Source organism: Phycodurus eques, unplaced genomic scaffold (assembly GCF_024500275.1).
Source record: "Phycodurus eques isolate BA_2022a unplaced genomic scaffold, UOR_Pequ_1.1 contig_24, whole genome shotgun sequence".
Taxonomy (NCBI): Eukaryota; Metazoa; Chordata; class Actinopteri; order Syngnathiformes; family Syngnathidae; genus Phycodurus; species Phycodurus eques.
The window spans coordinates 76,824-100,143 of NW_026904021.1; the positions used below are offsets into that span (position 1 = coordinate 76,824).

Here is a 23,320-nt window from a genome sequence, read left to right on the forward strand (position 1 = left end):
AAACTTCTTCAAAACCAACCATAAGAAATCATGCTCAACTGCTTTCTCAAAATCAATGCATACATGGATCCCACGCGTGTCATTCATCTATTTGATCAAATATTTCAGTCAAAATTGTGTCAGCAATTTCCCTGTGTGGTATACCATATGTTAGTGTTTCTGAAATAATATTGCCTATCACCACTTTAAGCCTATTCACTAAAACTTTCGCGAGGACCTTGAAGTCACTGTTCAACAAACTAATGGGCCTGCAACAACCAAGATTTGTACGGGGCAACCCGATCGAATGTCTGCATACTTGTAAAAACCCTATGCAATATGGGCGTGAGTTGGCTTACAAACGTTTTGTAAAATTCAGCAGTTATTCCATCCCTCCCCGGGCTTTTTTTATTATTCAATGACAATATCGCGCTAAAAACTTCTGCTTCAGAGATGGGAGCATCACACCATTCCATATCCTCGTGGATCAAAGCCTTATTGAAAGCACCAACTGCCTCCAGAGCGTTATTACTTGAAGTGCGTTGTGACGCAAATAAATCTCCGTAGAAATGCTCTACTTCCTCCAAAATGTCCCCTACATCCATTAGCATCCATTAGTTTACTGCTGCTTGCCGATGTGCGGCAGCTGTCGTAATTTCCAGTAACCGATTTCTTACGGCCCTCTCCTCCAATTTCTCTAACCAGTTTTTCTTCTTACAGTAGCTTAGAGTTATCTTTTTAACCCTCGTTTTAAAACTCTCCCACCAGTCTATAACGTTGTCAACACATTCAAGCTCCATCTCAGCCAAGCCAAGGAGCCCGCTCACCCTGGAAACGTAGCAATCATCCTTCAGAAGGGAGTTGTTTAGCACCCAAAGCCCGCCGGTCCTCCGACTTCCCCCAAGTACCAGTTCAACGGAGAGCAACGCGTGGTCACTCTGACTCGACCATGTGTACAGTGGCCTGTCCAGATTCTGCAAAAGAGAGGCTGATGTTAAACAGAGATCGATGCGTGATTGCTTCAGTTCATTTTGGACAACCTGCGCCCTGGAGAAAACTGGCCGACTTAGATTTAAAGTCCTCCAGATTTCTACCATATTACTACCGGTCATCAGATCTAAAAGACAATTCCTGCTAACATCAGTCCTAAAAACATTATTTACACTGACATCCAGTTTACTGAGATATGTATTGAAATCACCAATCAACAAGGTTCTATCAGTCACAAAGGAGAATACATGCAGGAAAAAGTCCCTCCTATCTAACTCCACATTGGGAGCGTGAATGTTTATCAACCGGAACTTCAACGGTCCATCATATTCTACCACAATGAATCTCCCCTGATTGTCAGCATGCACTAGGGTGGGATAACCTAAGGGGCCGGATTTGGTCAAAATGGCAACCCCACAAGATCTTGATGTGCCTAATGCCACGTGAAGCAAACCAAATTTCATATTTTCTATTTTCTTAAGGAGCTCGCCCTCCCACCAAGTTTCTTGCAAGCACAAAATATCCCACTTGGTGTGGCACATAATGTTGTGAATTTTATGGTCACTACGAAGACCACAGGCATTTGCTGACACCAGAAGAAAATTCATCATAAGCAAAAAAGAAAAGATGGACTCGTCGAGTCTACTTAATTTTTTTAAGCCCGCCCTTTCCAGTGCCTTCACATTTCCGTTTCTTCCGCTCCATCACATCAACCTCCATGCCCTCATCTGAGTCCAGGACTGGTTCTAAGGTGGCAGAAAAGGAAGAACAGGTGATACGAGGGGGCAATAGCTGTGACACGGGAACACGCGCCAGCCGCTCAATCGAAACATCCCCTCCTGAGAGCCCAGTCTGATGCCTCCCCTCACTGTTCTGTGAGCTGCCTCCCTTCTGAATAGAAGACACAGACTGTATTTGCTCTTTTCTCCGCTTATGACTTTTAATCGTCGGCCTAGGAGTACGCCTAAATTCAACAGTCGCCTCCTCCTGTTCAGGGGCAGAGAGTGGAGACGGCCCAGCACTCATCGCCATCTCAGGTTCAGCCTCTGCCACCCTGGCATCAGGGATAGGGATTTCTTCCCCTCCCCCCCCCCCGTTCAGGAGTAGGGCAAGGAACAATACCTCCAGCCCCCACCGTCACAGGCGCCTCCACCAGCAAACATGTCATAGTTGATTCCCCCAGACCAGCAGCCAGCAATCCAGATGAAACAGCGAGGATGGAGGACTTGGCATCAGCAGCCCGGGCACAAGGGATCCCCCCATCTAATTTCCCCTTTTCACAAACACAGAGAGGAAAATATTGCCTGCATGTAGCACACCTTTGCGAATTGGGCACCTGACACTTGCGGGTACAATGCCCCTGGACTCCACACTTCCTACACAGAAACTCGGGACAGTCCCTGTACACATGGCTGGGAGAAAGACACCCTCGACAAACTTTAACCTGTCGATCGTGAATAACACAAAAGTACTCCGGAACCTGCCGCTGTGACAAACCAAGCCGAGTAAGGCAGAGACTGTACAGTGGTGGTGAATTTCACCTTTACAAACCTTGTGCCGTCCGCGATGTCCGTTCCCGGCCACATTCTCCTCCTCACCTCAGAGACTGCTGAGACTCCCCAAGCCTGGAGTTTCTCCAGGATAGCATCATCCTCGATATAAGCTGGCAGCCCCATCAAAGAAACAACCAGCTCATCAGCGGCAACTTCCCTGCCATGAATTCTGGCACTCCCAACACAAAAACCAACGACCAATTTCTCCTTCGCATTAACAGAATTAACAGTCACTTCATATTTATCGTTTGCAATAACCCTGCATGCTGTAATGCTCCCACATACTTCAGCCGTTCCCCTAAATAATATTATTGGAGTAATGGCATCACCATTGTCAATTTCAAGAATCAATGTTAAATCTTTCTCATACCTTTTTGTCACGACATTCTTATTCACCACACCACTGCAACCCGTCAAACCTTCTCCTCGCCCCAAATCCATCTTGTTCACCTGCCTCATGTCTCCAAGCCTGTCCTGACCAACAACCAATCCGTCCATTCGACCTGAAGGGGTGAAAAACTATTAAGACAAAACACTCCTCCACAGCAGGAAGCTGGAAGTAGGAAAAAAGTCACAAAGAAAAAAAAAAAAAAACCCGAAACAAAAAGCAAAAACCAAAAAAACAATCAAAAAACACAAGTAACAGGAAGCCAGAGGAGCACAGAGCTCCTCCTGCCTGTACTGCTCATGCTCCACAAACGAGTGCAGCTGTCCCAAACCTCCACGCCTGCATCCACTCGACCACACAACGAGCCTTCTCAGGGTTGTATGGCCGTAAGCCACATGGTTATCTGAAAAGCAATGTTTATTGTGCAAATGTTGCAGCTTCTCTTCAATCAGTGTGCAATTGGAGCAGATGCTACTTGCATGCGTGGCCAGTATTGGTCAACAACAGATATGCAAATAGTGCAGCGTGGCGAGACTACTACAGTGAGTGCACGAGTAATATATAATTGTCTTCTTCCAGCTCCTTCCCCCAGGTAAATGCTATCGAACAATGCAAACTAAAACTAGCAGACATTCCAACACCTTCGTCCCGCTTGCCGTTAACTTCTCAAACAGTTCACTTACAATTGCATTGTAACATGCTGCCAATTTGTCTTGAGATTGTTGTCCCATCTCTGTCGGGCCAATTATACATTATTCGTGCATTCACTGAAGTAGTCTCGCCACTCTGCACAATTTGCATATCTGTTGTTGACCAATACTGGCCACTCATGTGCTTGAGAAGTATCTGCACCATTTGCACAATGGACACTGTTCCAGATTATCGCACTACAATTCGCTTTATACTGCTTAAATTTCTCGAAGTCTCTGCACGTTTTGCACAATTGTCACTGTATCAGATTATTGCTCGATCAGTCATTTCAAATTGCTGTAAATTGCTAGAGGACTCTGCATCATTTGCACAATTGTCAAAAAAATAACAAAAAAGTTGCATGGACATGACCACATTACCGGTAACCTTTCAATGCTCAGTGACTCTCCGTACTTTGGTCTTATGTGATTATGTCTCCAAAGTATTTTCTGTCAAATGGCTGTCCGTTGTCACACAAGAGGGGGTCCTATGGGACTATGACATGAAAATCTCGGGAGTTGGTTGACATGATGATTAGGAGAAAGGTTGATATATTGTGTGTCCAGGAGACCAGGTGGAAAGGCAGTAAGGCTAGAAGTTTAGGGGCAGGGTTTAAATTATTTTACCATGGTGTAGATGGGAAGAGAAATGGAGTCAGGGTTATTTTAAAAGAAGTGTTGGCTAAGAATGTCTCCGAGGTGAAAAGAGTATCAGATCGAGTGATGAGGCTGAAATTTGAAATTGAGGGTGTTATGTGTAATGTGATTAGTGGCTATGCCCCACAGGTAGGATGTGACCTTGAGGTGAAAGATAAATTCTGGAAGGAGCTAAATGATGTCATTCTGAGCATCCCAGACAGAGAGAGAGTCGTAATTGTTGCAGATTGTAATGGACATGTTGGTGAAGGTTATAGGGGTGATGAAGAAGTGATGGGTAAGTACGGCATCCAGGAAAGGAACTTGGAGGGACAGATGGTGGTAGACTTTGCAACAAGGATGCAAATGGCTGTAGTGAACACTTTTTTCCAGAAGAGGCACGAACATAGGGTGACCTACAAGAGCGGAGGTAGAAGCACACAGGTGGATTACATCTTGTGCAGACGATGTAATCTGAAGGAGGTTACCAACTGTAAGGTAGTGGTAGGGGAGAGTGTGGCTAGACAGCATAGGATGGTGGTTTGTAAGATGACTCTGGTGGTGGGGAGGAAAATTAGGAAGACAAAGGCAGAGAAGAGAACCATGTGGTGGAAGCTGAGGCAGGACGAGTGTTGTGCAGCTTTTCGGGAAGAGGTGATACAGACTCTCGGTGGACGGGAGGAGCTTCCAGAAGACTGGACCACTGCAGCCAAGGTGATCAGAGAAACAGGCAGGAGAGTACTTGGTGTATCTTCTGGCAGGAAAGGAGAGAAGAAGACTTGGTGGTGGAACCTCACAGTACAGGAAATCATACAAGAAAAAAGGTTAGCTAAGAAGAAGTGGGACACTGAGAGGACCGAGGAGAGCCGAAATGAATACATTGAGATGCGACACAAGGCAAAGGTAGAGGTGGCAAAGGCAAAACAAGAGGCATATGATGACATGTATGGCAGGTTGGACTCTAAAGAAGGAGAAAATTATCTATACAGGCTGGCCAGACAGAGGGATAGAGATGGGAAGGATGTGCAGCAGGTTAGGGTGATTAAGGATAGAGATGGAAATATGTTGACTGGTGCCAGCAGTGTGCTAGCTAGATGGAAAGAATACTTCAAGGAGTTGATGAATGAGGAAAATGATAGAGAAGGGAGAGTAGAAGAGGAAAGTGTGGTGGACCAGGAAGTGGCAATGATTAGTAAGGGGGAAGTTAGAAAGGCATTAAAGAGAATGAAAAATGGAAAGGCAGTTGGTCCTGATGAGATTCCTGTGGAGGTATGGAAGCATCTAGGAGAGGTGGCTGTGGAGTTTTTGACCAGCTTGTTCAATAGAATTCTAGTGTGTGAGAAGATGCCTGAGGAATGGAGGAAAAGTGTACTGGTGCCCATTTTTAAGAACAAAGGTGATGTGCAGAGCTGTGGCAACTATAGAGGAATAAAGTTGATGAGCCACACAATGAAGTTATGGGAAAGAGTAGTGGAGGCTAGACTCAGGACAGAAGTGAGTATTTGCGAGCAACAGTATGGTGTCATGCCTAGAAAGAGTACCACAGATGCATTATTTGCCTTGAGGATGTTGATGGAAAAGTACAGAGAAGGTCAGAAGGAGCTACATTGTGTCTTTTTAGATCTAGAGAAAGCCTATGACAGAGTACCCAGAGAGGAACTGTGGTACTGCATGAGGAAGTCTGGAGTGGCAGAGAAGCATGTTAAAATAATACAGGACATGTACGAGGGCAGCAGAACAGCCGTGAGGTGTGCTGTAGGTGTGACAGACAAATTTAAGGTGGACGTGGGACTGCATCAGGGATCAGCCCTGAGCCCCTTCCTTTTTGCTGTGGTGATGGATAGGCTGACAGATGAGGTTAGACTGGAATCCCCGTGGACCATGATGTTTGCAGATGACATTGTGATCTGCAGTGAAAGCAGGGAGCAGCTGGAGGAACAGTTACAAAGATGGAGGCATGCACTGGAACGAACAGGAATGAAGATTAGCCAAAGTAAAAAAGAATATATGAGCATGAATGAGAGCGGTGGTGGGGGAAGAATGAGCCTACAGGGAGAAGAGATAGCAAGTGTGGAGGACTCTAAATACTTGGGGTCAACCGTCCAGAGCAATGGTGAGTGTGGTCAGGAATTGAAGAAAAAGGTCCAAGCAGGTTGGAACGGGTGGAGGAAGGTGTCAGGTGTGTTATGTGACAGAAGAGTCTCTGCTAGGATGAAGGGCAAAGTTTATAAAACAGTGGTGAGGCCAGCCATGATGTATGGATTAGAGACAGTGGCACTGAAGAGACAACACACACAAAATACGACAATGAGTGGAATTTTATGGTATATTCAATGAAACACACAACTACAACAAGTAAATAACACTAACGGTAAACGAAAGAAAGAATATAAGGCGTACGAAAGTTCATCCATCCATCCATTTTCTGTGCCGCTTCTCCTCACTTGGGTCACGGGCGCGCTGGAGCCTATCCCAGCTGTCATCGGGCAGGAGGCAGGGTACACCCTGAACTGGTTGCCAGCCAATCACAGGGCACATAGAAACAAACAACCATTCGCACTCACAGTCACGCCTACGGGCAATTTAGAGTCTCCAATTAATGCATGTTTTTGGGATGAGGGAGGAAACCGGAGTGCCCGGTGAAAACCCACGCAGGTACAGGGAGAACATGCAAACTGCACGCAGGCGGGGACGGGGATTGAACCCCGCACCTCAGAACTGTGAAGCTGACGGTCTAACCAGTCGGCCACCGTGGCGTACAAAAGTTGTAAGTCTCAAAAGTGTTTAAGCAAACGAGCGACAACGGGAACGTTTAAATTAATCACAATCGCGATCGTTGTGCGGTTGGATTGAATGGCTTTAGCCGTTTTGCAAACGAGAGAAAAATAAAACCTTTAATTTAATGAAAGCAACGCCGGCTCACTGTGTTTTGAAAGCGATCGCAAACGGAAGCCTTTTAATTCATAAAAGCAATCGCAGCGATCGGCATATGCAGTAGCTTAGCGGCTAGTTGGCGGGGTAGCGGTTGCTAGGTGACAAGGAACGCTAGGCTGCGGGACAGTGTGGTGGCTCGCGGCACGCAGCGTGGTTAAAACTAGTCGAAAAAGCACTCATTAAACAACAGAAAATCATAATGTGGTGCGACAGACAAGCTAAGTTTATTGTTCCCAAAGTAACAATTGGTCGGGCGTCTTTGTAGGTGATCGTCAGTAGCTGGCTCGCGGGTAGGTGGCTAATGGCTAACTTCGAGAGGTGGGGGGGGGGGTCAGAGGTTACATCATGACGCAAACGTCCATGAGGTGGCAGTCGAGCACACAGACCCATCGAAGAAGAGCCACATGACGTCTTTGGATGGCAAAGATGGCGGGCTACAGAAGCCTCGAAGTGTTACGCGAACAACCACATGGCGAAACTTGTGGTTGCAATACACAAAGCAGACAGACACAATGCCATATGTTTTACCCCACACAAAAGAATTAACACTCTAGTTTTACTGAAAGGCTAATCTTAGTTTTCTCACGTTTGCAAGCACCACAACACTGTCTACGATACAGAATGCTGCTCAACACAGATTACGTTAAGACATACCGCACACAAGATGGCGGGCGATGTGTCAATCTTACTGAAAATATCTTTCATTTTTGTGTGTTCTGAATTCAAAACTTGAAATCTCCTCACTCGGGGCACCAATAATATAGTGATTATGTATGAAATAAGAATTGTAAGTAATTTAGGATAAAATAATAAGACAGGAGCGATGTTTGCGTTACTTCCGGTTTATCGTAATTTTGATTTAATTGTTAAAAATCAAACTAAGGTCTCGAAAAGGGGACCACGTCAAATTTTTCAAGCTTAACTTTAGGCAAAATGGTGACAAACCTTTTTCATCAGTCTCAGAATCTGGAGGTTGCGACACTCTATGACATTTTGAGTCCAAGGTTACAGAGGTTTACTTAAATTCAGAACACACAAAATACAACCATGAGTGGAATTTTATAGTACATTTAATGCAACACACAACTACAAACTACAACAAGGAAATAACACTAAGGGTAAATGAAAGAAAGAATAAGGCATACGAAAATGGAAATTAGGACATCGTGTGTGGTCGCTGGGCTAAACTCAATGAGCGTGTGAGCGTTTAATGCATTGAGTCAGAGCGAGAGAAGGCAAAGGTGGGATTTCGTATGAAGCTCGAAATTTCCCCACAATTATTACGCACTGATGTTGTACATCATAGTAAGGATTGCAGTGTCGACTCATGAACGCTGATCAGCTGGTCTTTGGGGGTGGTCTTCCTCCGGATCTGAGGTGGAAATGAAGAAGGTTCGATTGAAGAAAACCCATTTTCCTTCTGCTCACTTGGGTTGCGGACGTGCTGGAGCCTATCCCAGCTATCATCAGGCAGGAGCCGGGGTACACCCTACATCGCAGGGCACAAACAAACAAACAACCATTCGCACTCACATTCACACCTACCGGCAATTTAGAGTTGTCAATTAACCTACCAAGCATGTTTTTGGGATGTGGGAGGAAACTGGAGTGCCTAAAATGCTAAATATCGGCCGATACTGATCAGCCGATAAAAATCGGTGTAGTCTACGTTTGGGGTACGTTCTGTTCTCGCTCTCTCTCTCTGACACACACACAAACACACACACTTGATCAATAATTCTAGTCAGCAAACAGCTTCTTCAGTCATTCTAGTGGATAAAGAAAATGTTTCTGGAAGGACCCATGCATGTGTTGTTGTTTTTTCCACTGAAAAATTAAAATGGTGGCAGGTGTGTGTGGACTTCCATTGAACATGTGTTTGAATGTGATCTGGTACTTCTGAACACAGCCACATGCCGGTTATAAGAGGGAGTGCATCCTTGTGCAACCAGATTTATTTTATTTTATTTAAACTTTAATTAACCAGGTAAAAGACCAGTTCAAACAGAACATCTCTTTTGGAATGGTGACCTGGCCAAGGAGGCAGCAATTGTGAAGTCAATCACATTCAAGTTTATTTCAATTGTTTATTTTCACCCCCCTCTCAAAAAAATAAAAAAGATAAATCAATTGAGGTGTACAGATTCTAGGTCACATGAGTGGTGGAAACAGTTTTAAAATCATTTATCTTGGTCAAAATTATTTTACAACACAAAATCTTCCCATTTGAACAGAGGTGTGTATACTTCTTATATCCACTGCAGCCTTGTTCCTGTTTTCGTAATCTGACTGGTAAACCTGTCATATTGTGCTGTTTAAGAAGACCAAACAATATAATATAAGACAATTTCTTGGAGCTGAATTTACCTAATTTGTTATTTTATTTTATTTGATAAATATTTTATTTATTAAATTTGAGATTATGTTTTAGATTATGTGATATTGTTCATCAATTTCTGAATTTGCAAATTTATATTTTCTTTAGTTATTTTTATTTTATTTTATCTGACGTTGTTGCTCTATCTTAAGAAATAAATCAGAATCAGAATCAGAATCAGAATCAGAATCATCTTTATTTGCCAAGTATGTCCAAAACACACAAGGAATTTGTCTCCGGTAGTTGGAGCCGCTCTAGTACAACAGACAGTCAATTTACAGAACACTTTGGGGACATGAAGACATTGACAAAAAACAATTGTGCAAAAAGATGCAGAGTCCTCTAGCACTTAGAGCAGTTCGAACGACTAATATTGCAATAGTCCGGTGCAATGACCATTGTGCAAAGGGCGCTGAGACTTCAAGGAGTGTATGCGGTTTAAAGTGACGAGTAGTGCGATAATCTGGGACAATGTTGGTTGTGCAAATGTTACAGATACTCCTCAATCAGTGTGCAAATGGAGCAGATGCTACTCTGGCATGAGTGGCCAGTATATGCAAATAGTGCAGCATGGCGAGACAACTACAGTGAGTGCACGAGTAATACATAATTGGCCCCACAGAAATGTGACAACGAACTCAAGTCAAAAAATTGCCAGCTTGTTGTAATGGAATTATAGGTTAGGTGTTTAGGAAGTTGATCGCAAGAGGGAAGAAGCTGTTGGAATGTCTACTAGTTCTAATTTGCGTTGATCGGTAGCGCCTACCTGAGGGAAGGAGCCGGGAGAGCCGGTGACCGGGGTGCAGATTTTGCACGCCCTTGTCTTAGTTCTGGCAGCGTGCAAGTCCTCAATGGTGGGTAGGGGGGTACCGACAATCCTTTCAGCAGTTTTGATTGTCCGTTGCAGTCGGAGTTTGTCCTTTTTTGTAGCAGCACCAAACCAGACTGTGATGGAAGAACACAGGACTGATTCGATGACCGCTGTGTAGAACTGTCTCAGCAGCTCCGGTGGCAGGCCGTGCTTTCTCAGAAGCCGCAGGAAGTACATCCTCTGCTGGGCCTTTTTGAGGACGGAGTTGATGTTGTTCGCCCACTTCAGGTCCTGAGAGATTGTAATTCCCAGGAACTTGAAGGTCTCGACGGTTGACACAAGGCAGCTGGACAACGTGAGGGGCAGCTGTGGCGAAGGATGCCTCCTGAAGTCCACGATCATCTCTACCGTCTTGAGCGTGTTCAGCTCCAGGTTGTGTCGGCCGCACCACAGCTCCAGCTGCTCCGCTTCCTGTCGATATGCAGACTCGTCACCGTCCTTGATGAGGCCGATGACAGTGGTGTCATCTGCAAACTTCAGGAGCTTGACAGTCGGGCTCGCTGAGGTGCAGTCGTTCGTGTAGAGAGAGAAGAGCAGCGGAGAGAGGACACAACCTTGGGGCGCCCCAGTGCTGATGCTGCGTGTGGATGAGGTGGCCTCCCCCAGCCTGACCTGCTGTGTCCTGCCCGTCAGAAAGCTGTAAATCCACTGGCAGATGGCAGGTGAGACGCTGAGCTGGAGAAGCTTGGTTGAAAGGAGTTCAGGGATGATGGTGTTGAACGCTGAGCTAACGTCCACGAACAGGATCCTCGCGTAGGTCCCTGCACTGTCGAGGTGTTCTAGGATGAAGTGCAGTCCCATGTTGACTGCATCATCCGCAGACCTGTTCGCTTGGTAGGCAGACTGCAGGGGGTCCAGCAGGGGTCCTGTGACACTCTTGAGGTGGTCCAGCACGAGACGTTCAAAGGACTTCATGACCACAAATGTCAAAGCGACAGGCCTGTAGTCAATCAGACCAGAGATTGCAGGTTTCTTGGGGACTGGAATGATGGTGGAGCGTTTGAAACAGGATGGAACTTCGCACAGTTCCAAAGATCTGTTAAAGATCTGAGTGAAGACTGGAGCGAGCTGGTCCGCGCAGACTTTGAGGCAGGATGGGGACACATGGTCCGGTCCTGTCGCTTTGTTAATCTTCTGTTGTTTGAAGATGCGTCTCACATCCTGTTCATGGATGGTTAACGCAGAAGTCAGAGGTGTGGTTGTGGTCGCGGGTGCGGCCGGGTGGGTGTGTGGAGTGAAACTGTCCTTTTCAAATCTGCAATAGAAGGTATTCAAGTCGTTGGCTAGTGTGCTATTGTTCTCTGCTTGGGGGGATCGCTTGTAATTAGTCAGCGATTGGAATGCACGGCAGACTGATTTTGAGTCGTTCGCGCTAAACTGTTTTTCAACTTTGCTGCATAGATCCTCTTTGCAATGTTAATTTCTTTAGTAAGCTGGTTTCTAGCTCGATTATACAGGTCAATCAGAAGTTACTCACGACTTACTTCATACTTGAGTAGTTTTTTCATTGAGTAATTTCTTGTTATCTGTTATAATATAGATTTAGATATAAGCCCTTTCAAGGGACCCATGGATGCATTGAACAGTCAATGTAAATTATATTGACATTTTTTGAAAATAATAAAATACATTTAAATAATTATTGCATTATCCAGACATACATTTTCTATAGCGCTTGTCACCAGTGAAAGCAATGAAAGAGAGTGAAGGGCCGTGGGTTGCCACTTTACAGTTAAACTCAAATGAAAGTGACAAAATCTCTGAAGGAACTCCTGTCATCTCACCTGAAAATATCAGAGCAACTCAAAAAGAGGATGCTGCAATCTCAAGTGGTGATACAATTGAAAAAGAGAGGATGGAATACAAATGAAAAGGATAAGAGACAAATGAAACGTAATACAAGGCGACTCATTCATAAATGGAACAAACGAAAACTTGAAAAGGGTTACATAGATGTGCTGAACTGAGAAAACAGTTGGTTGTTCCTGAAAAACTGAGAAAAACTCTTTTGAAACATTTGCATGATGATATGGGACATGTATGTGCTGACAAAGTCATTCACTTTGTGAGTGAACGCTTATATTGGCCTTACATGCAAAGAGAAATAGAAGATTACGTTATCCGTTAATGCATTTGTTTAAAACAAAAACACCCTTGTGTTCAAGACAAAGCTCCGATGGGTTCAATCAAAACAAGCGTTCCATTTGCACTCGTATCAATTAACTATCTTCATCTTGAACCAAATGAAGGCGGTTATGAATACATATGAATTTTGGTCGATCATTTCACACGTTTTACGCAAGTTTATCCAACAAGAAATAAGTCTGGCAGAACTGCGGCTGAGAAAATGTTTTATGATTTTATCCCGAGGTTTGGAAATTCTGAAAAACCCCACCATGATCAGGGCAGAGAATTAAAAAACAGCTTATTCCAGAGACTCCAACAGTTTGCGGGGATAGCTAATCCATGAACTTCTTCTTATTTTCCTTTCGGCTTGTCCCGTTAGGGGTCGCCACAGCGCGTCATCCTTTTCCATGTAAGCCTATCTCCTGCATCCTCCTCTCGAACACCAACTGCCGTAGGACGTGTCCAAACCATTGAAGTCTGCTCTCTCTAACTTTGTGTCATGTGTGTGTGTGTGTGTGTGTGTGTCTGTGTGTGTGTGTGCGTGTGTTCCAGGTTTTGTCTTCCTCTCTCTCGTTTCTCACACACCTGCTTCTGTGAGCATCTTCACCACCTGTGCCTCGTTCATACCTAATTACCGATTGTATTTAACCTTGTGTCTCATTCCCACTCGTTGCCAGTTCGTTGTACCTTGTCGTCACGTTCCAGCATTCCTTGTCACAGACTGACAGTAAGACTTTGACCCTGTTCCGATTATCGACCTTGCCTCTTTGCCTCATGTTCTTGGATACTGTTGCCCTTCTTGGATTGCCTGCCCGTGTACCGACCTATGCCCGTCTATTAAACCTCTCTTTTTGGAAACTGTCCATTTGTTTTGGAGTCTTGCATTTTTGGGTCCTATCCTCTGTTCCGTTCATGACAGAACGAACTGGCCATAACATGGACCCAGCAGACTCAGACCCGGTGCGCAAAGCCCTTCAAGCGCTGGGTCAACGCCTCTCGAAGCAGGATGAGCAGCTTGCTGCCCTCCACCTTCATCTAGAGGCACTGTCAAGGCATCAGGACAATATGATGAGACAGGTGGCCTCACAGTTTGAACTTCTTATGAAAATTATCCAAGAAAAGGAACCAGTTGGCACCACACCCAATAGCGCCACGGTATTTCCATGTGAAACAGTCAACATGCAGCCACCTGACACCTCCGCTGCTGTCTGCCCACAGCTCTCTCGACCGGAGAGGTTCTCTGGAAATTCTGGGAACATTAGGCCTTTCATCACGCAGTGCGAACTCCACTTTGAGCTCCAGGCAACTGCCTTCCCCACCGAGCGGGCAAAGATCGCTTTCGTCATTTCCCACATTGACTGGTCCTCTGGGCAGGTTATCTCATGGGGCAGCAATTGCGCCCGGAACTGTTTCAAGCCGCCATGTGATGTTCAGGGTCATGTTTCTAAGGACAATCCACAGACCCCATCTGGGGATCCTGATTTATCTCAAGTGCCCACCTGTTACCAGGATATTAAAGACGTTTTTTCCAAGTCCAAGGCCAAATCCCTTCCACCCCACAGACCTTATGACTGTGCTATTGACTTGCTGCCTGAAACCACACCCCCACGAGGCAGGTTGTTCTCTCTTTCAGGGCCGGAACACAGGGCCATGAAGGAGTACGTGGAGGAATCACTGGCAGCCGGGATCATTCGCCCATCTTCATCCCCTGCGGGAGCAGGATTTTTCTTTGTGGACAAGAAAGACAAGACCCTGCGACCCTGTATCGATTACCGGGGCCTCAACGAGATCACTGTAAAAAACAGGTACCCTCTTCCTCTCATCTCCACCGCCTTTGAGTTCCTGGAGGGAGCCAAGGTTTTCACCAAACTGGACTTACGAAATGCATATCATCTAGTCAGAATAAGGGAGGGGGATGAATGGAAAACAGCATTTAACACACCAACAGGACATTATGAATATTTGGTAATGCCTTTTGGGCTTACTAACGCTCCAGCTGTTTTCCAGAACCTCGTCAATTATGTCCTGCGTGACATGCTGAATGTTTATGTTTTTGTTTATTTGGATGACATTTTGATTTTCTCCCCGGATGAGGAGACTCACATGATTCATGTCCGCTCTGTTTTGCAGCAGTTACTGCAGAACCAACTATATGTTAAGGCTGAGAAATGTGAGTTCCACAAGGCGTCAGTTTCTTTTCTAGGTTTTGTCCTGGCTCAAGGTGAAGTCAAAATGGACCCTTGCAAAGTCGATGCAGTAATTAATTGGCCTACTCCCACGTCACGCAAAGATGTACAAAGGTTCTTAGGGTTCGCAAACTTCTACAGAAAATTCATCAGGAATTTCAGTTCTATAGCCTCTCCTTTGCATGATCTTACCTCGCCACACAAACCTTTTGCATGGAACTTTGTCAGGCAGCGTTTCAAAAACTTAAGTCGAGCTTTACCTCCGCTCCCATCCTTACTTTGCCAGATCTCCAACAGCAATTTGTGGTAGAAGTCGATGCGTCTGATGCCGGAATAGGAGCAGTGCTCTCCCAGAAATCTCTCAAGGATCATAAATTACATCCTTGTGCTTTTCTCTCCAAAAAACTGACCCCAGCTGAGAAAAATTATGACATTGGTGACCGTGAACTGCTGGCAGTCAAGGTGGCCTTGATGGAGTGGAGGCACTGGCTAGAGGGGGCACAGACTCCGTTTTTAGTATGGACAGATCACAAGAACCTTGAGTATATTAAGACTGCTAAAAGATTAAATGCGAGGCAGGCTAGATGGGCTCTGTTCTTTACTAGATTTAATTTCACGCTATCCTACTGACCCGGTTCTAAAAATGGTAAGCCAGATGCTTTGTCACGCATTTTCTCCGAAGAGAATTCTTTGTCCGACCCAAAGACTATTTTGCCCAAGTCATGTTTTATTTCCGCTTTTGTTTGGGACATTGAAACGGCGGTTAAAGGGGCTCTGAAAGACACTCCTAGCCCTGACGATTGCCCTGAAAACAGGCTTTATGTGGTTCCGACCTTAAGGGGAAGAGTCATCCACTGGGCTCACACGAACCGCACTGTATGTCACCCAGGCATTGCCAAGACTCAATCAGTGGTCGAACAGCGCTTTTGGTGGCCTAATGTTAAGAGGGATGTTATTGATTATGTCAATGCTTGCCAGGTATGTGCTGCCAACAAGCCCTCTCATCAACGTCCTTCTGGGGAGTTGCGACCCCTGCCAATACCACAACGTCCTTGGTCAGACATTTCCGTAGACTTTGTGACAGGATTACCGGCCTCTAAAGGAAATACCACCATTCTTACAGTTGTTGACAGGTTCTCTAAGATGGCACACTTCATTGCACTTCCAAAACTCCCCTCAGCTAAAGACACTGCCGAGCTGATGATTAATCAGGTTTTCAAGTTCCATGGTTTCCCCAAGAATGTGGTGTCTGATAGGGGTCCCCAATTCATTTCGCAATTTTGGAAGGGGTTTTGCAATCTCATAGGTGCTACCGTCAGTCTGTCATCTGGGTTTCATCCTGAAACCAACGGCCAAACCGAGAGGCTGAACCAGGACCTGGAGGCGGGGCTCCGATGTCTCGCTTCACAGGATCCGCGATCCTGGTCTCAGAAATTGGTTTGGGTCGAATTCTCCCACAATTCCCTCCCCTCTGCATCCACTGGTCTATCGCCTTTTCACGTTGTGCATGGTTACCAACCATCTCTGTTTCCTGCCATAGCCCCTGAGTCCACAGTTCCAGCGGCATTAACCTTGGTGAGACGCTGCAGGAGGACCTGGGAGCGAGCCCGACAGATGCTGCTGCGCCAGGGACGGTCCTACAAAGCCGCTGCTGACCGTCGGAGGACACCGGCCCCGAACTACAAAGTGGGTCAGCGACTTTGGCTCTCGACCAAACATATTCCACTCCGGGTGGAGTCCAAGAAGCTCGCTCCCAGGTTCGTTGGGCCCTTCCCCATCACAAAGATCATCAACCCAGTCACCGTGAAGCTGAGGCTCCCAAGGTCGATGCGGGTCCACCCTGCTTTTCATGTCAGCCTACTCAAACCAGCCCGGGAGTCCCCTCTGGTCCCGCCTTCCAGGCCCCCTCCTCCCCCCCGGTTTCTGGATGGGGGCCCTGTCTTCGCTGTGAAGCGGCTGTTGTAGTCTTGTCGGAGGGGGAGGGCGTTTCAATATCTGGTGGACTGGGAGGGCTATGGGCCTGAGGAACGTTCATGGGTACCGTCTGCGTTTATCATGGATGATTCGCTCATTCGGGACTTCCACGTTGCGCATCCAGGGGCCCCAGGGCCGTCTGGGGCCGGCCGTTAAGGGGGGGGGGGGGGGTACTGTCATGTGTGTGTGTGTGTGTGTCTGTGTGTGTGTGTGCGTGTGTTCCAGGTTTTGTCTTCCTCTCTCTCGTTTCTCACACACCTGCTTCTGTGAGCATCTTCACCACCTGTGCCTCGTTCATACCTAATTACCGATTGTATTTATCCTTGTGTCTCATTCCCACTCGTTGCCAGTTCGTTGTACCTTGTCGTCACGTTCCAGCATTCCTTGTCACAGACTCACAGTAAGACTTTGACCCTGTTCCGATTATCGACCTTGCCTCTTTGCCTCATGTTCTTGGATACTGTTGCCCTTCTTGGATTGCCTGCCCGTGTACCGACCTATGCCCGTCTATTAAACCTCTCTTTTTGGAAACTGTCCATTTGTTTTGGAGTCTTGCATTTTTGGGTCCTATCCACCCGTTCCAAGGAGGTTGCTCCCTGCTTTCACTGCACATCACAATGTCATCTGCAAACATCATGGTCCACGGGGATTCCATTCTAACCTCATCTGTCAGCCTATCCATCACCACTGCAAAAAGGAAGGGGCTCAGGGCTGATCCCTGATGCAGTCCCAAGTCCACCTTAAATTCTTTTGTCACACCTACAGCATACCTAACCGCTGTTCTGCTGCCCTCGTACATGTCCTGTATTATTCTAACATTCTTCTCTGCCACTCCAGACTTCTGGATGCAGTACCACAGTTCCTCTCTGGGTACTCTGTCATTGGCTTTCTCAAGATCTACAGAGACACAATGTAGCTCCTTCTGACCTTCTCTGTACTTTTCCATCAACATCCTCAAGGCAAATAATGCATCTGTGGTACTGAAACCATACTGTTGCTCGCAAATACTCATTTCTGTCCTGAGTCTAGCCTCAACTACTCTTTCCCATAACTTCATTGTGTGGCTCATCAACTTTATTCCTCTATAGTTCCCACAGCTCTGCACATCACCTTTTTTCTTAAAAATGGGCACCAGTGCACTTTTCCTCCATTCCTCAGGCATCTTCTCACGCACTAGAATTCTATTGCACAAGCTGGTCAAAATCTCCACAGCCACCTCTCCTAGATGCTTCCATACCTCCACAGGAATGCCATCAGGACCAACTGCCTTTCCATTTTTCATCCTCTTTAATGCCTTTCTAACTTCCCCCTTACGAATCATTGCCAGTTCCTCGTCCACCACACTTACCTCTTCTACGCTCCCTTCTCTCTCATTTTCCTCATTCATCAACTCCTCGAAGTATTCTTTCCATCGAGCTAGCACACTGCTGGCCCCAGTCAACATATTTCCATCTCTATCCTTAATCACCCTAACCTGCTGCACATCCTTCCCATCTCTATCCCTCTGTCTGGTCAGCCTGTATAGATCCTTTTCTCCTTCTTTAGTGTCCAACCTGCCATACATGTCATCATATGCCTCGTTTTGCCTTTGCCACCTCTACCTTTGCCCTGTGTCGCATCTCAATGTATTCCTTTTGCCTGTCCTCGGTCCTCTCAGTGTCCCACTTCTTCTTAGCTAACCGTTTTCCTTGTATGATTTCCTGTACTGTGAGGTTCCACCACCACGTCTCCTTCTCTCATTTCCTGCCAGAAGATACACCAAATACTCTCCTGCCTGCCTCTCTGATTACCTTGGCTGCAGTGGTCCAGTCTTCTGGAAGCTCCTCCCGTCCACCGAGAGCCTGTCTCACCTCTTCCCGAAAAGCTACACAACACTCGTTCTGTCTCAGCTTCCACCACATGGTTCTCTTCTCTGCCTTTGTCTTCCTAATTTTCCTCCCCACCACCAGAGTCATCTTACACACCACCATACTATGCTGTTTAGCCACACTCTCCCCTACCACTACCTTACAGTTGGTAACCTCCTTCAGATTACATCGTCTGCACAAGATGTAATCCACCTGTGTGCTTCTACCTCTGCTCTTGTTGGTCACCCTATGTGCGTGCCTCTTCTAGAAAAAAGTGTTCACTACAGCCATTTGCATCCTTGTTGCAAAGTCTACCACCATCTGTCCTTCCAAGTTCCTTTCCTGGATGCCGTACTTAACCATCACTTCTTCATCACCCCTATTACCTTCACCAACATGTTCATTACAATCTGCACCAATTACGACTCGCTCTCTGTCTGGTATGCTCAGAACTACTTCATCTAGCTCCTTCCAGAATTTCTCTTTCACCTCTAGGTCACATCCTACCTGTGGGGCATAGCCACAAATCACATTACACATAACACCCTCAATTTCAAATTTCAGCCTCATCACTCGATCTGATACTCTTTTCACCTCCAGAACATTCTTAGCCAACTCTTCTTTTAAAATAACCCCGACTTCATTTCTCTTCCCATCTACACCATGGTAAAATAATTTAAACCCTGCCCCTAAACTTCTAGCCTAACTGTCTTTCCACCTGGTCTCCTGGACACACAATATATGAACCTTTCTACTAATCATCATGTCAACCAACTTCTGAGATTTTCCTGTCATAGTCACAACATTCAAAGTCCCCACATTCAGTTCTAGGCTCTGTGTTTTCCTCTTCTCCTTCTGCCGAAGAACCCGCTTTCCACCTCTTCTTGTTCTTTGACTTTGACCCACAGTAGCTGAATTTCCAACGGCGCCCCGCAGGTTGACGCCGCCGGTGGTGGACATTGTTAACCCGGGCCACGACCGATCCGGTATGGAATTCTTTGGATGAACGCTCATATTTGTTTGGCAAGGTTTTAAGCCGGATGCCCTTCCTGACGCAACCCTCTGCATTTATCCGGGCTTGGGACCGGCCTACAGTTTGCACTGACTTGTGCCCCCCATAGGGCTGCATCGCTAATCCTTAAAAAACTCCCTATTATCCACCGGGAAATCCTATTGAAAAACTGAACAGAACCCTCCTACAAATGTTACTCACCCTACAGGAAGAAACAAATTACAGTGGAAAGAACATTTATCACACATCCTCCATGCGTACAATTGTACTCGACACAAATCAACTGGGTACTCACCATTCTTTCTCCTGTATGGTAGAACGCCAAGATTACCACTTGACCTACTTTATGACATAAAACCTGAAAGTGACAGCCAAACAAAACAAGCGCATGGTGATAAATGGTCTTCGCAACTGCGGGAAGCATACAAAATAGCTTCAGAAAATAGTTAGAAAAGCTCAGCTAAAGGGAAAAAGTACTATGAGCAACACACAAAAGGCATTCCTTTGCAACTTGGAGACCGAGTCCTGGTCAGGAATCTCTCAGAACGCGGAGGACCTGGAAAACGTAGACCTTATTGGAAAATGTCTATCCACTAAATTGTTAAAAACAATGGAAATGGTCCTGTTTACCAAGTTTGAGCAGAAACAGGAGCTTGAAATCTCAGAGTTTTGCACAGAAATATTCTATTACCAGTCAATTACCACTGGAAAAAGACCAGACTCAAAATATAAACTGAACAGGACAGAATACAGAGGAATACACATATCACTGGTCTTGTGTACCTGTGAATCAATGAAACAGAACTCAACCTCAGACCATGAACTCAGAGCTACAGCCCCTGAATGTAAACCCTTAAGGTGAAGTACTCAATAACTGCCAAAACCAAGCACATCACCCCGAGTTGCTGTGCAAAACCCAAACATGTCAATCCCAGCTGGCGCACTTCATTCAGTGCCAAGACCAGCGCCTATTGTCACAGTTCCAGCGGATGTTATACCGAACGAGACCTATGAAAGGGACAATGTCAATGAAACTACTACTGTTGAAAACAATGATTTGGAAACAGCTACTTCAGGTGAACAATGTGATAATGTGTCAGATTCAAATGGAAATGAGGATATCACAACAGCACGGAGATCAATCTAAACAGTGAAACCGAGGGAAATTCTCACCTACAACCAGTTTGGACAGCCATCTTACCAAACATGGAAAACATGATGTTTGCCTGTGTACCGTACCCAATCCCCTACTACCCAGCACAACCTGACATGTACTATCACTCCCCACCCGTTTGGACATGTTAGGTGTTAGGACAAAAGATTACAAGGACCTTGATATATGATGTTTTTGTACTGTGTAACCTGACTTGAGACATTGGTACAAGATGCCGGAGTCTTCTTTAAAAGCAGGGAAGAGTGTAGGAGGATAGAAAATGCATAATCAAAGGTTTAATTTAAAACAGACACCCCCTTAAATTTCTGGGTTATTTACCAATGTTTTTATTGTTATGAGTTAATACAATACCAAACCAGCAGATGGTGCTGTAAGTGTCGCTGTGGACCAGAGGGGTATGTGCAGCTTCAGAAGTAAAGACTGTGGCCGACTGATTAACATATCCTGTTGTTTGTCCGCAGTCTGTCCACCGTAGTTTATTGGCTACACAGGGAAGAATATCTGTGTGCCACTTGTTGCTGCTCAGCTTCCCCGAGATCTGGCGCTAACACTAGTGTGGAGCATAAATATGCTATGGCAGTGTGGAATGAGTGGACTATTCAGAAAGGGTCTGGTTCAACAATGTTAAATGCTCTGTGTGATGGAGATACAAAAATAGTCAGAGACAGAAAAAATATGAAAGCAATTGTGGAGTTCACTGCATGCCAGGGACTTTCACAAAGAGGAGACAGAGAATGACACGGCTGTCATCCAGGGAAACTTCCTTGAACTTGTACAGATTCGAGGCTAATTTGACAAAACAGTTGCAGAAAAGACAGCAGATTTTCCAAGAAATGGAAAGTATGCGCAAATAAGTGATGAAATACAAGATGCTGAAATGTCTGTTTTAAAGGTAGATGAAAGTAAGGACCTGAGTAAAATGGAACAAGTATCTTTGGTGGTGCACGATGTGAAAAATGATGTCGTGGAAGGATTTCTCCATTTCACGCCAGATGATGGTTTAGACACAGTCACCTTTTTGCTATGATCAAAGACTCTCAGTAAATATAACATTGATTACACTGCCTGTATTGGGCAGTGTTATGACAGCACTCCAGTAATGTCCAGTGTTCACACTGGGGTTTAAGAAAAATTCAGAAGAGGTCCCTCGCGTAATCTACAAATTTTTGCCATGCGCACCAAGTTGGTGAATTACATTCGCAAAGTCGACGCATATGACCAACAAACACTTGGTTCCTGTCCTCGGTAGTCCAGTACCGGTAGGGGGAAATGTGTGTTTTGCAAGCAGAGGGAGTTTGTACTCATTTACCTCAAATAGAGCTTAATATACACAAAACAGTCAAGCTGTATTGGCCCAGATTCAGACCCAGGCCTCCTGCGTGGCAGGCGAGAATTCTACCACTGAACCACCAATGCTTGGTATGGTGGATCCTGCACTTTGACGACATTCCAATGCTCTCGAACGGGTCGCTCACCGGATGAGCAGACCCCCTGGGGTGAATAAAGACCCGGACCCTTTGTTCCTTCTAAACAACACAACATACTACTGTCGGGATGGCCGAGCGGTCCAAGGTGCTGCGTTCAGGTTGCAGTCTTTGTGGAGGCGTGGGTTCAAATCCCACTCCTGACAGTGTTTAGTGTATAAAGACAATGTGTCCATTGTGTTGTTCTTTTCCTTTTTGTGAGTGCGCCTCTGCTGGGGGAATTCAATGCTCACATGGTGAGTGACAATGTGACCCGGAAGGGCGTGATAAAGGTGAACCCCTCCTCACCCCTCCCCGATCTGAGCGCGAGTCTTGCTAACTTATAGGAATAATGTGCTCGTCACAGACTGTCAATATTGAAAACCATCTTCACACATAAGGGTTTCCAGATGAGCACTTGACACCAGGACAACCAAAAGCCGCAGTTTAATGATCAACTTTGTGGTCATGTCATCAGGCTTGCTGCCGCATTTCTTGGACACTCGGGTCAAAAGAGGGGCGGAGCTGCAATCTGATTCCCACTGGGTGGTGTGTTTGCTTCGATGTTGGGGGCAGATGTCAGTTCGACCTGAAAGAGAATTACGTATTGTGAGGGTGTGCTCGTAATGTCTGGCAGACTCCACAGTCAGAAGGAGCTTCAACTCCCACCTCCGGCAAAACTTTGTCCATGTCCCGGGGGAAGCAGGGGACATTAAGTCTGAGTGGCAAATGTTCTGTCAACAGACTTTGTCTTCATTCTCATGCTCTTGACTTGGATTCCTACATTTCAGATGAGTATTGAGTCAGTAAGTCAGAGGCCAATGGCATGCATATAAACATCAGAAAACTATGATGCAATGAAAAACAACACAATCGAAGTCTGTCGGAGTGGCTGAGCAGTCCAAGCAACTCCATTCAGGTTGTAAGATCTACGGGTATGCGGGTTGAAATTCTGCTTCTTGTGTGATTAGACTTACAAAAACTGTCTGTTTCCTCTCCTTGGCTTTCCAGTCCAACAGAAATTGGTACAACTTGGGTGTTATCATTGTTTCTGCCCAACACTGCCACGAAACAACACAAGGGATATTTGTGAGGATGGCCCAGCGCGCCAAGTTGGTGA

At 45.8% G+C, this 23,320-nt stretch overlaps 1 non-coding gene across 1 annotated transcript; it reads left to right on the forward strand.

Annotated features, from left to right (window-relative positions):
• The first annotated feature begins 22,285 nt into the window (after positions 1–22,285).
• Positions 22,286–22,367, forward strand: trnal-cag (transfer RNA leucine (anticodon CAG)). Its single transcript has one exon. It is a non-coding gene; the product is annotated as a tRNA-Leu (tRNA).
• The last annotated feature ends 953 nt before the right edge of the window (positions 22,368–23,320 follow it).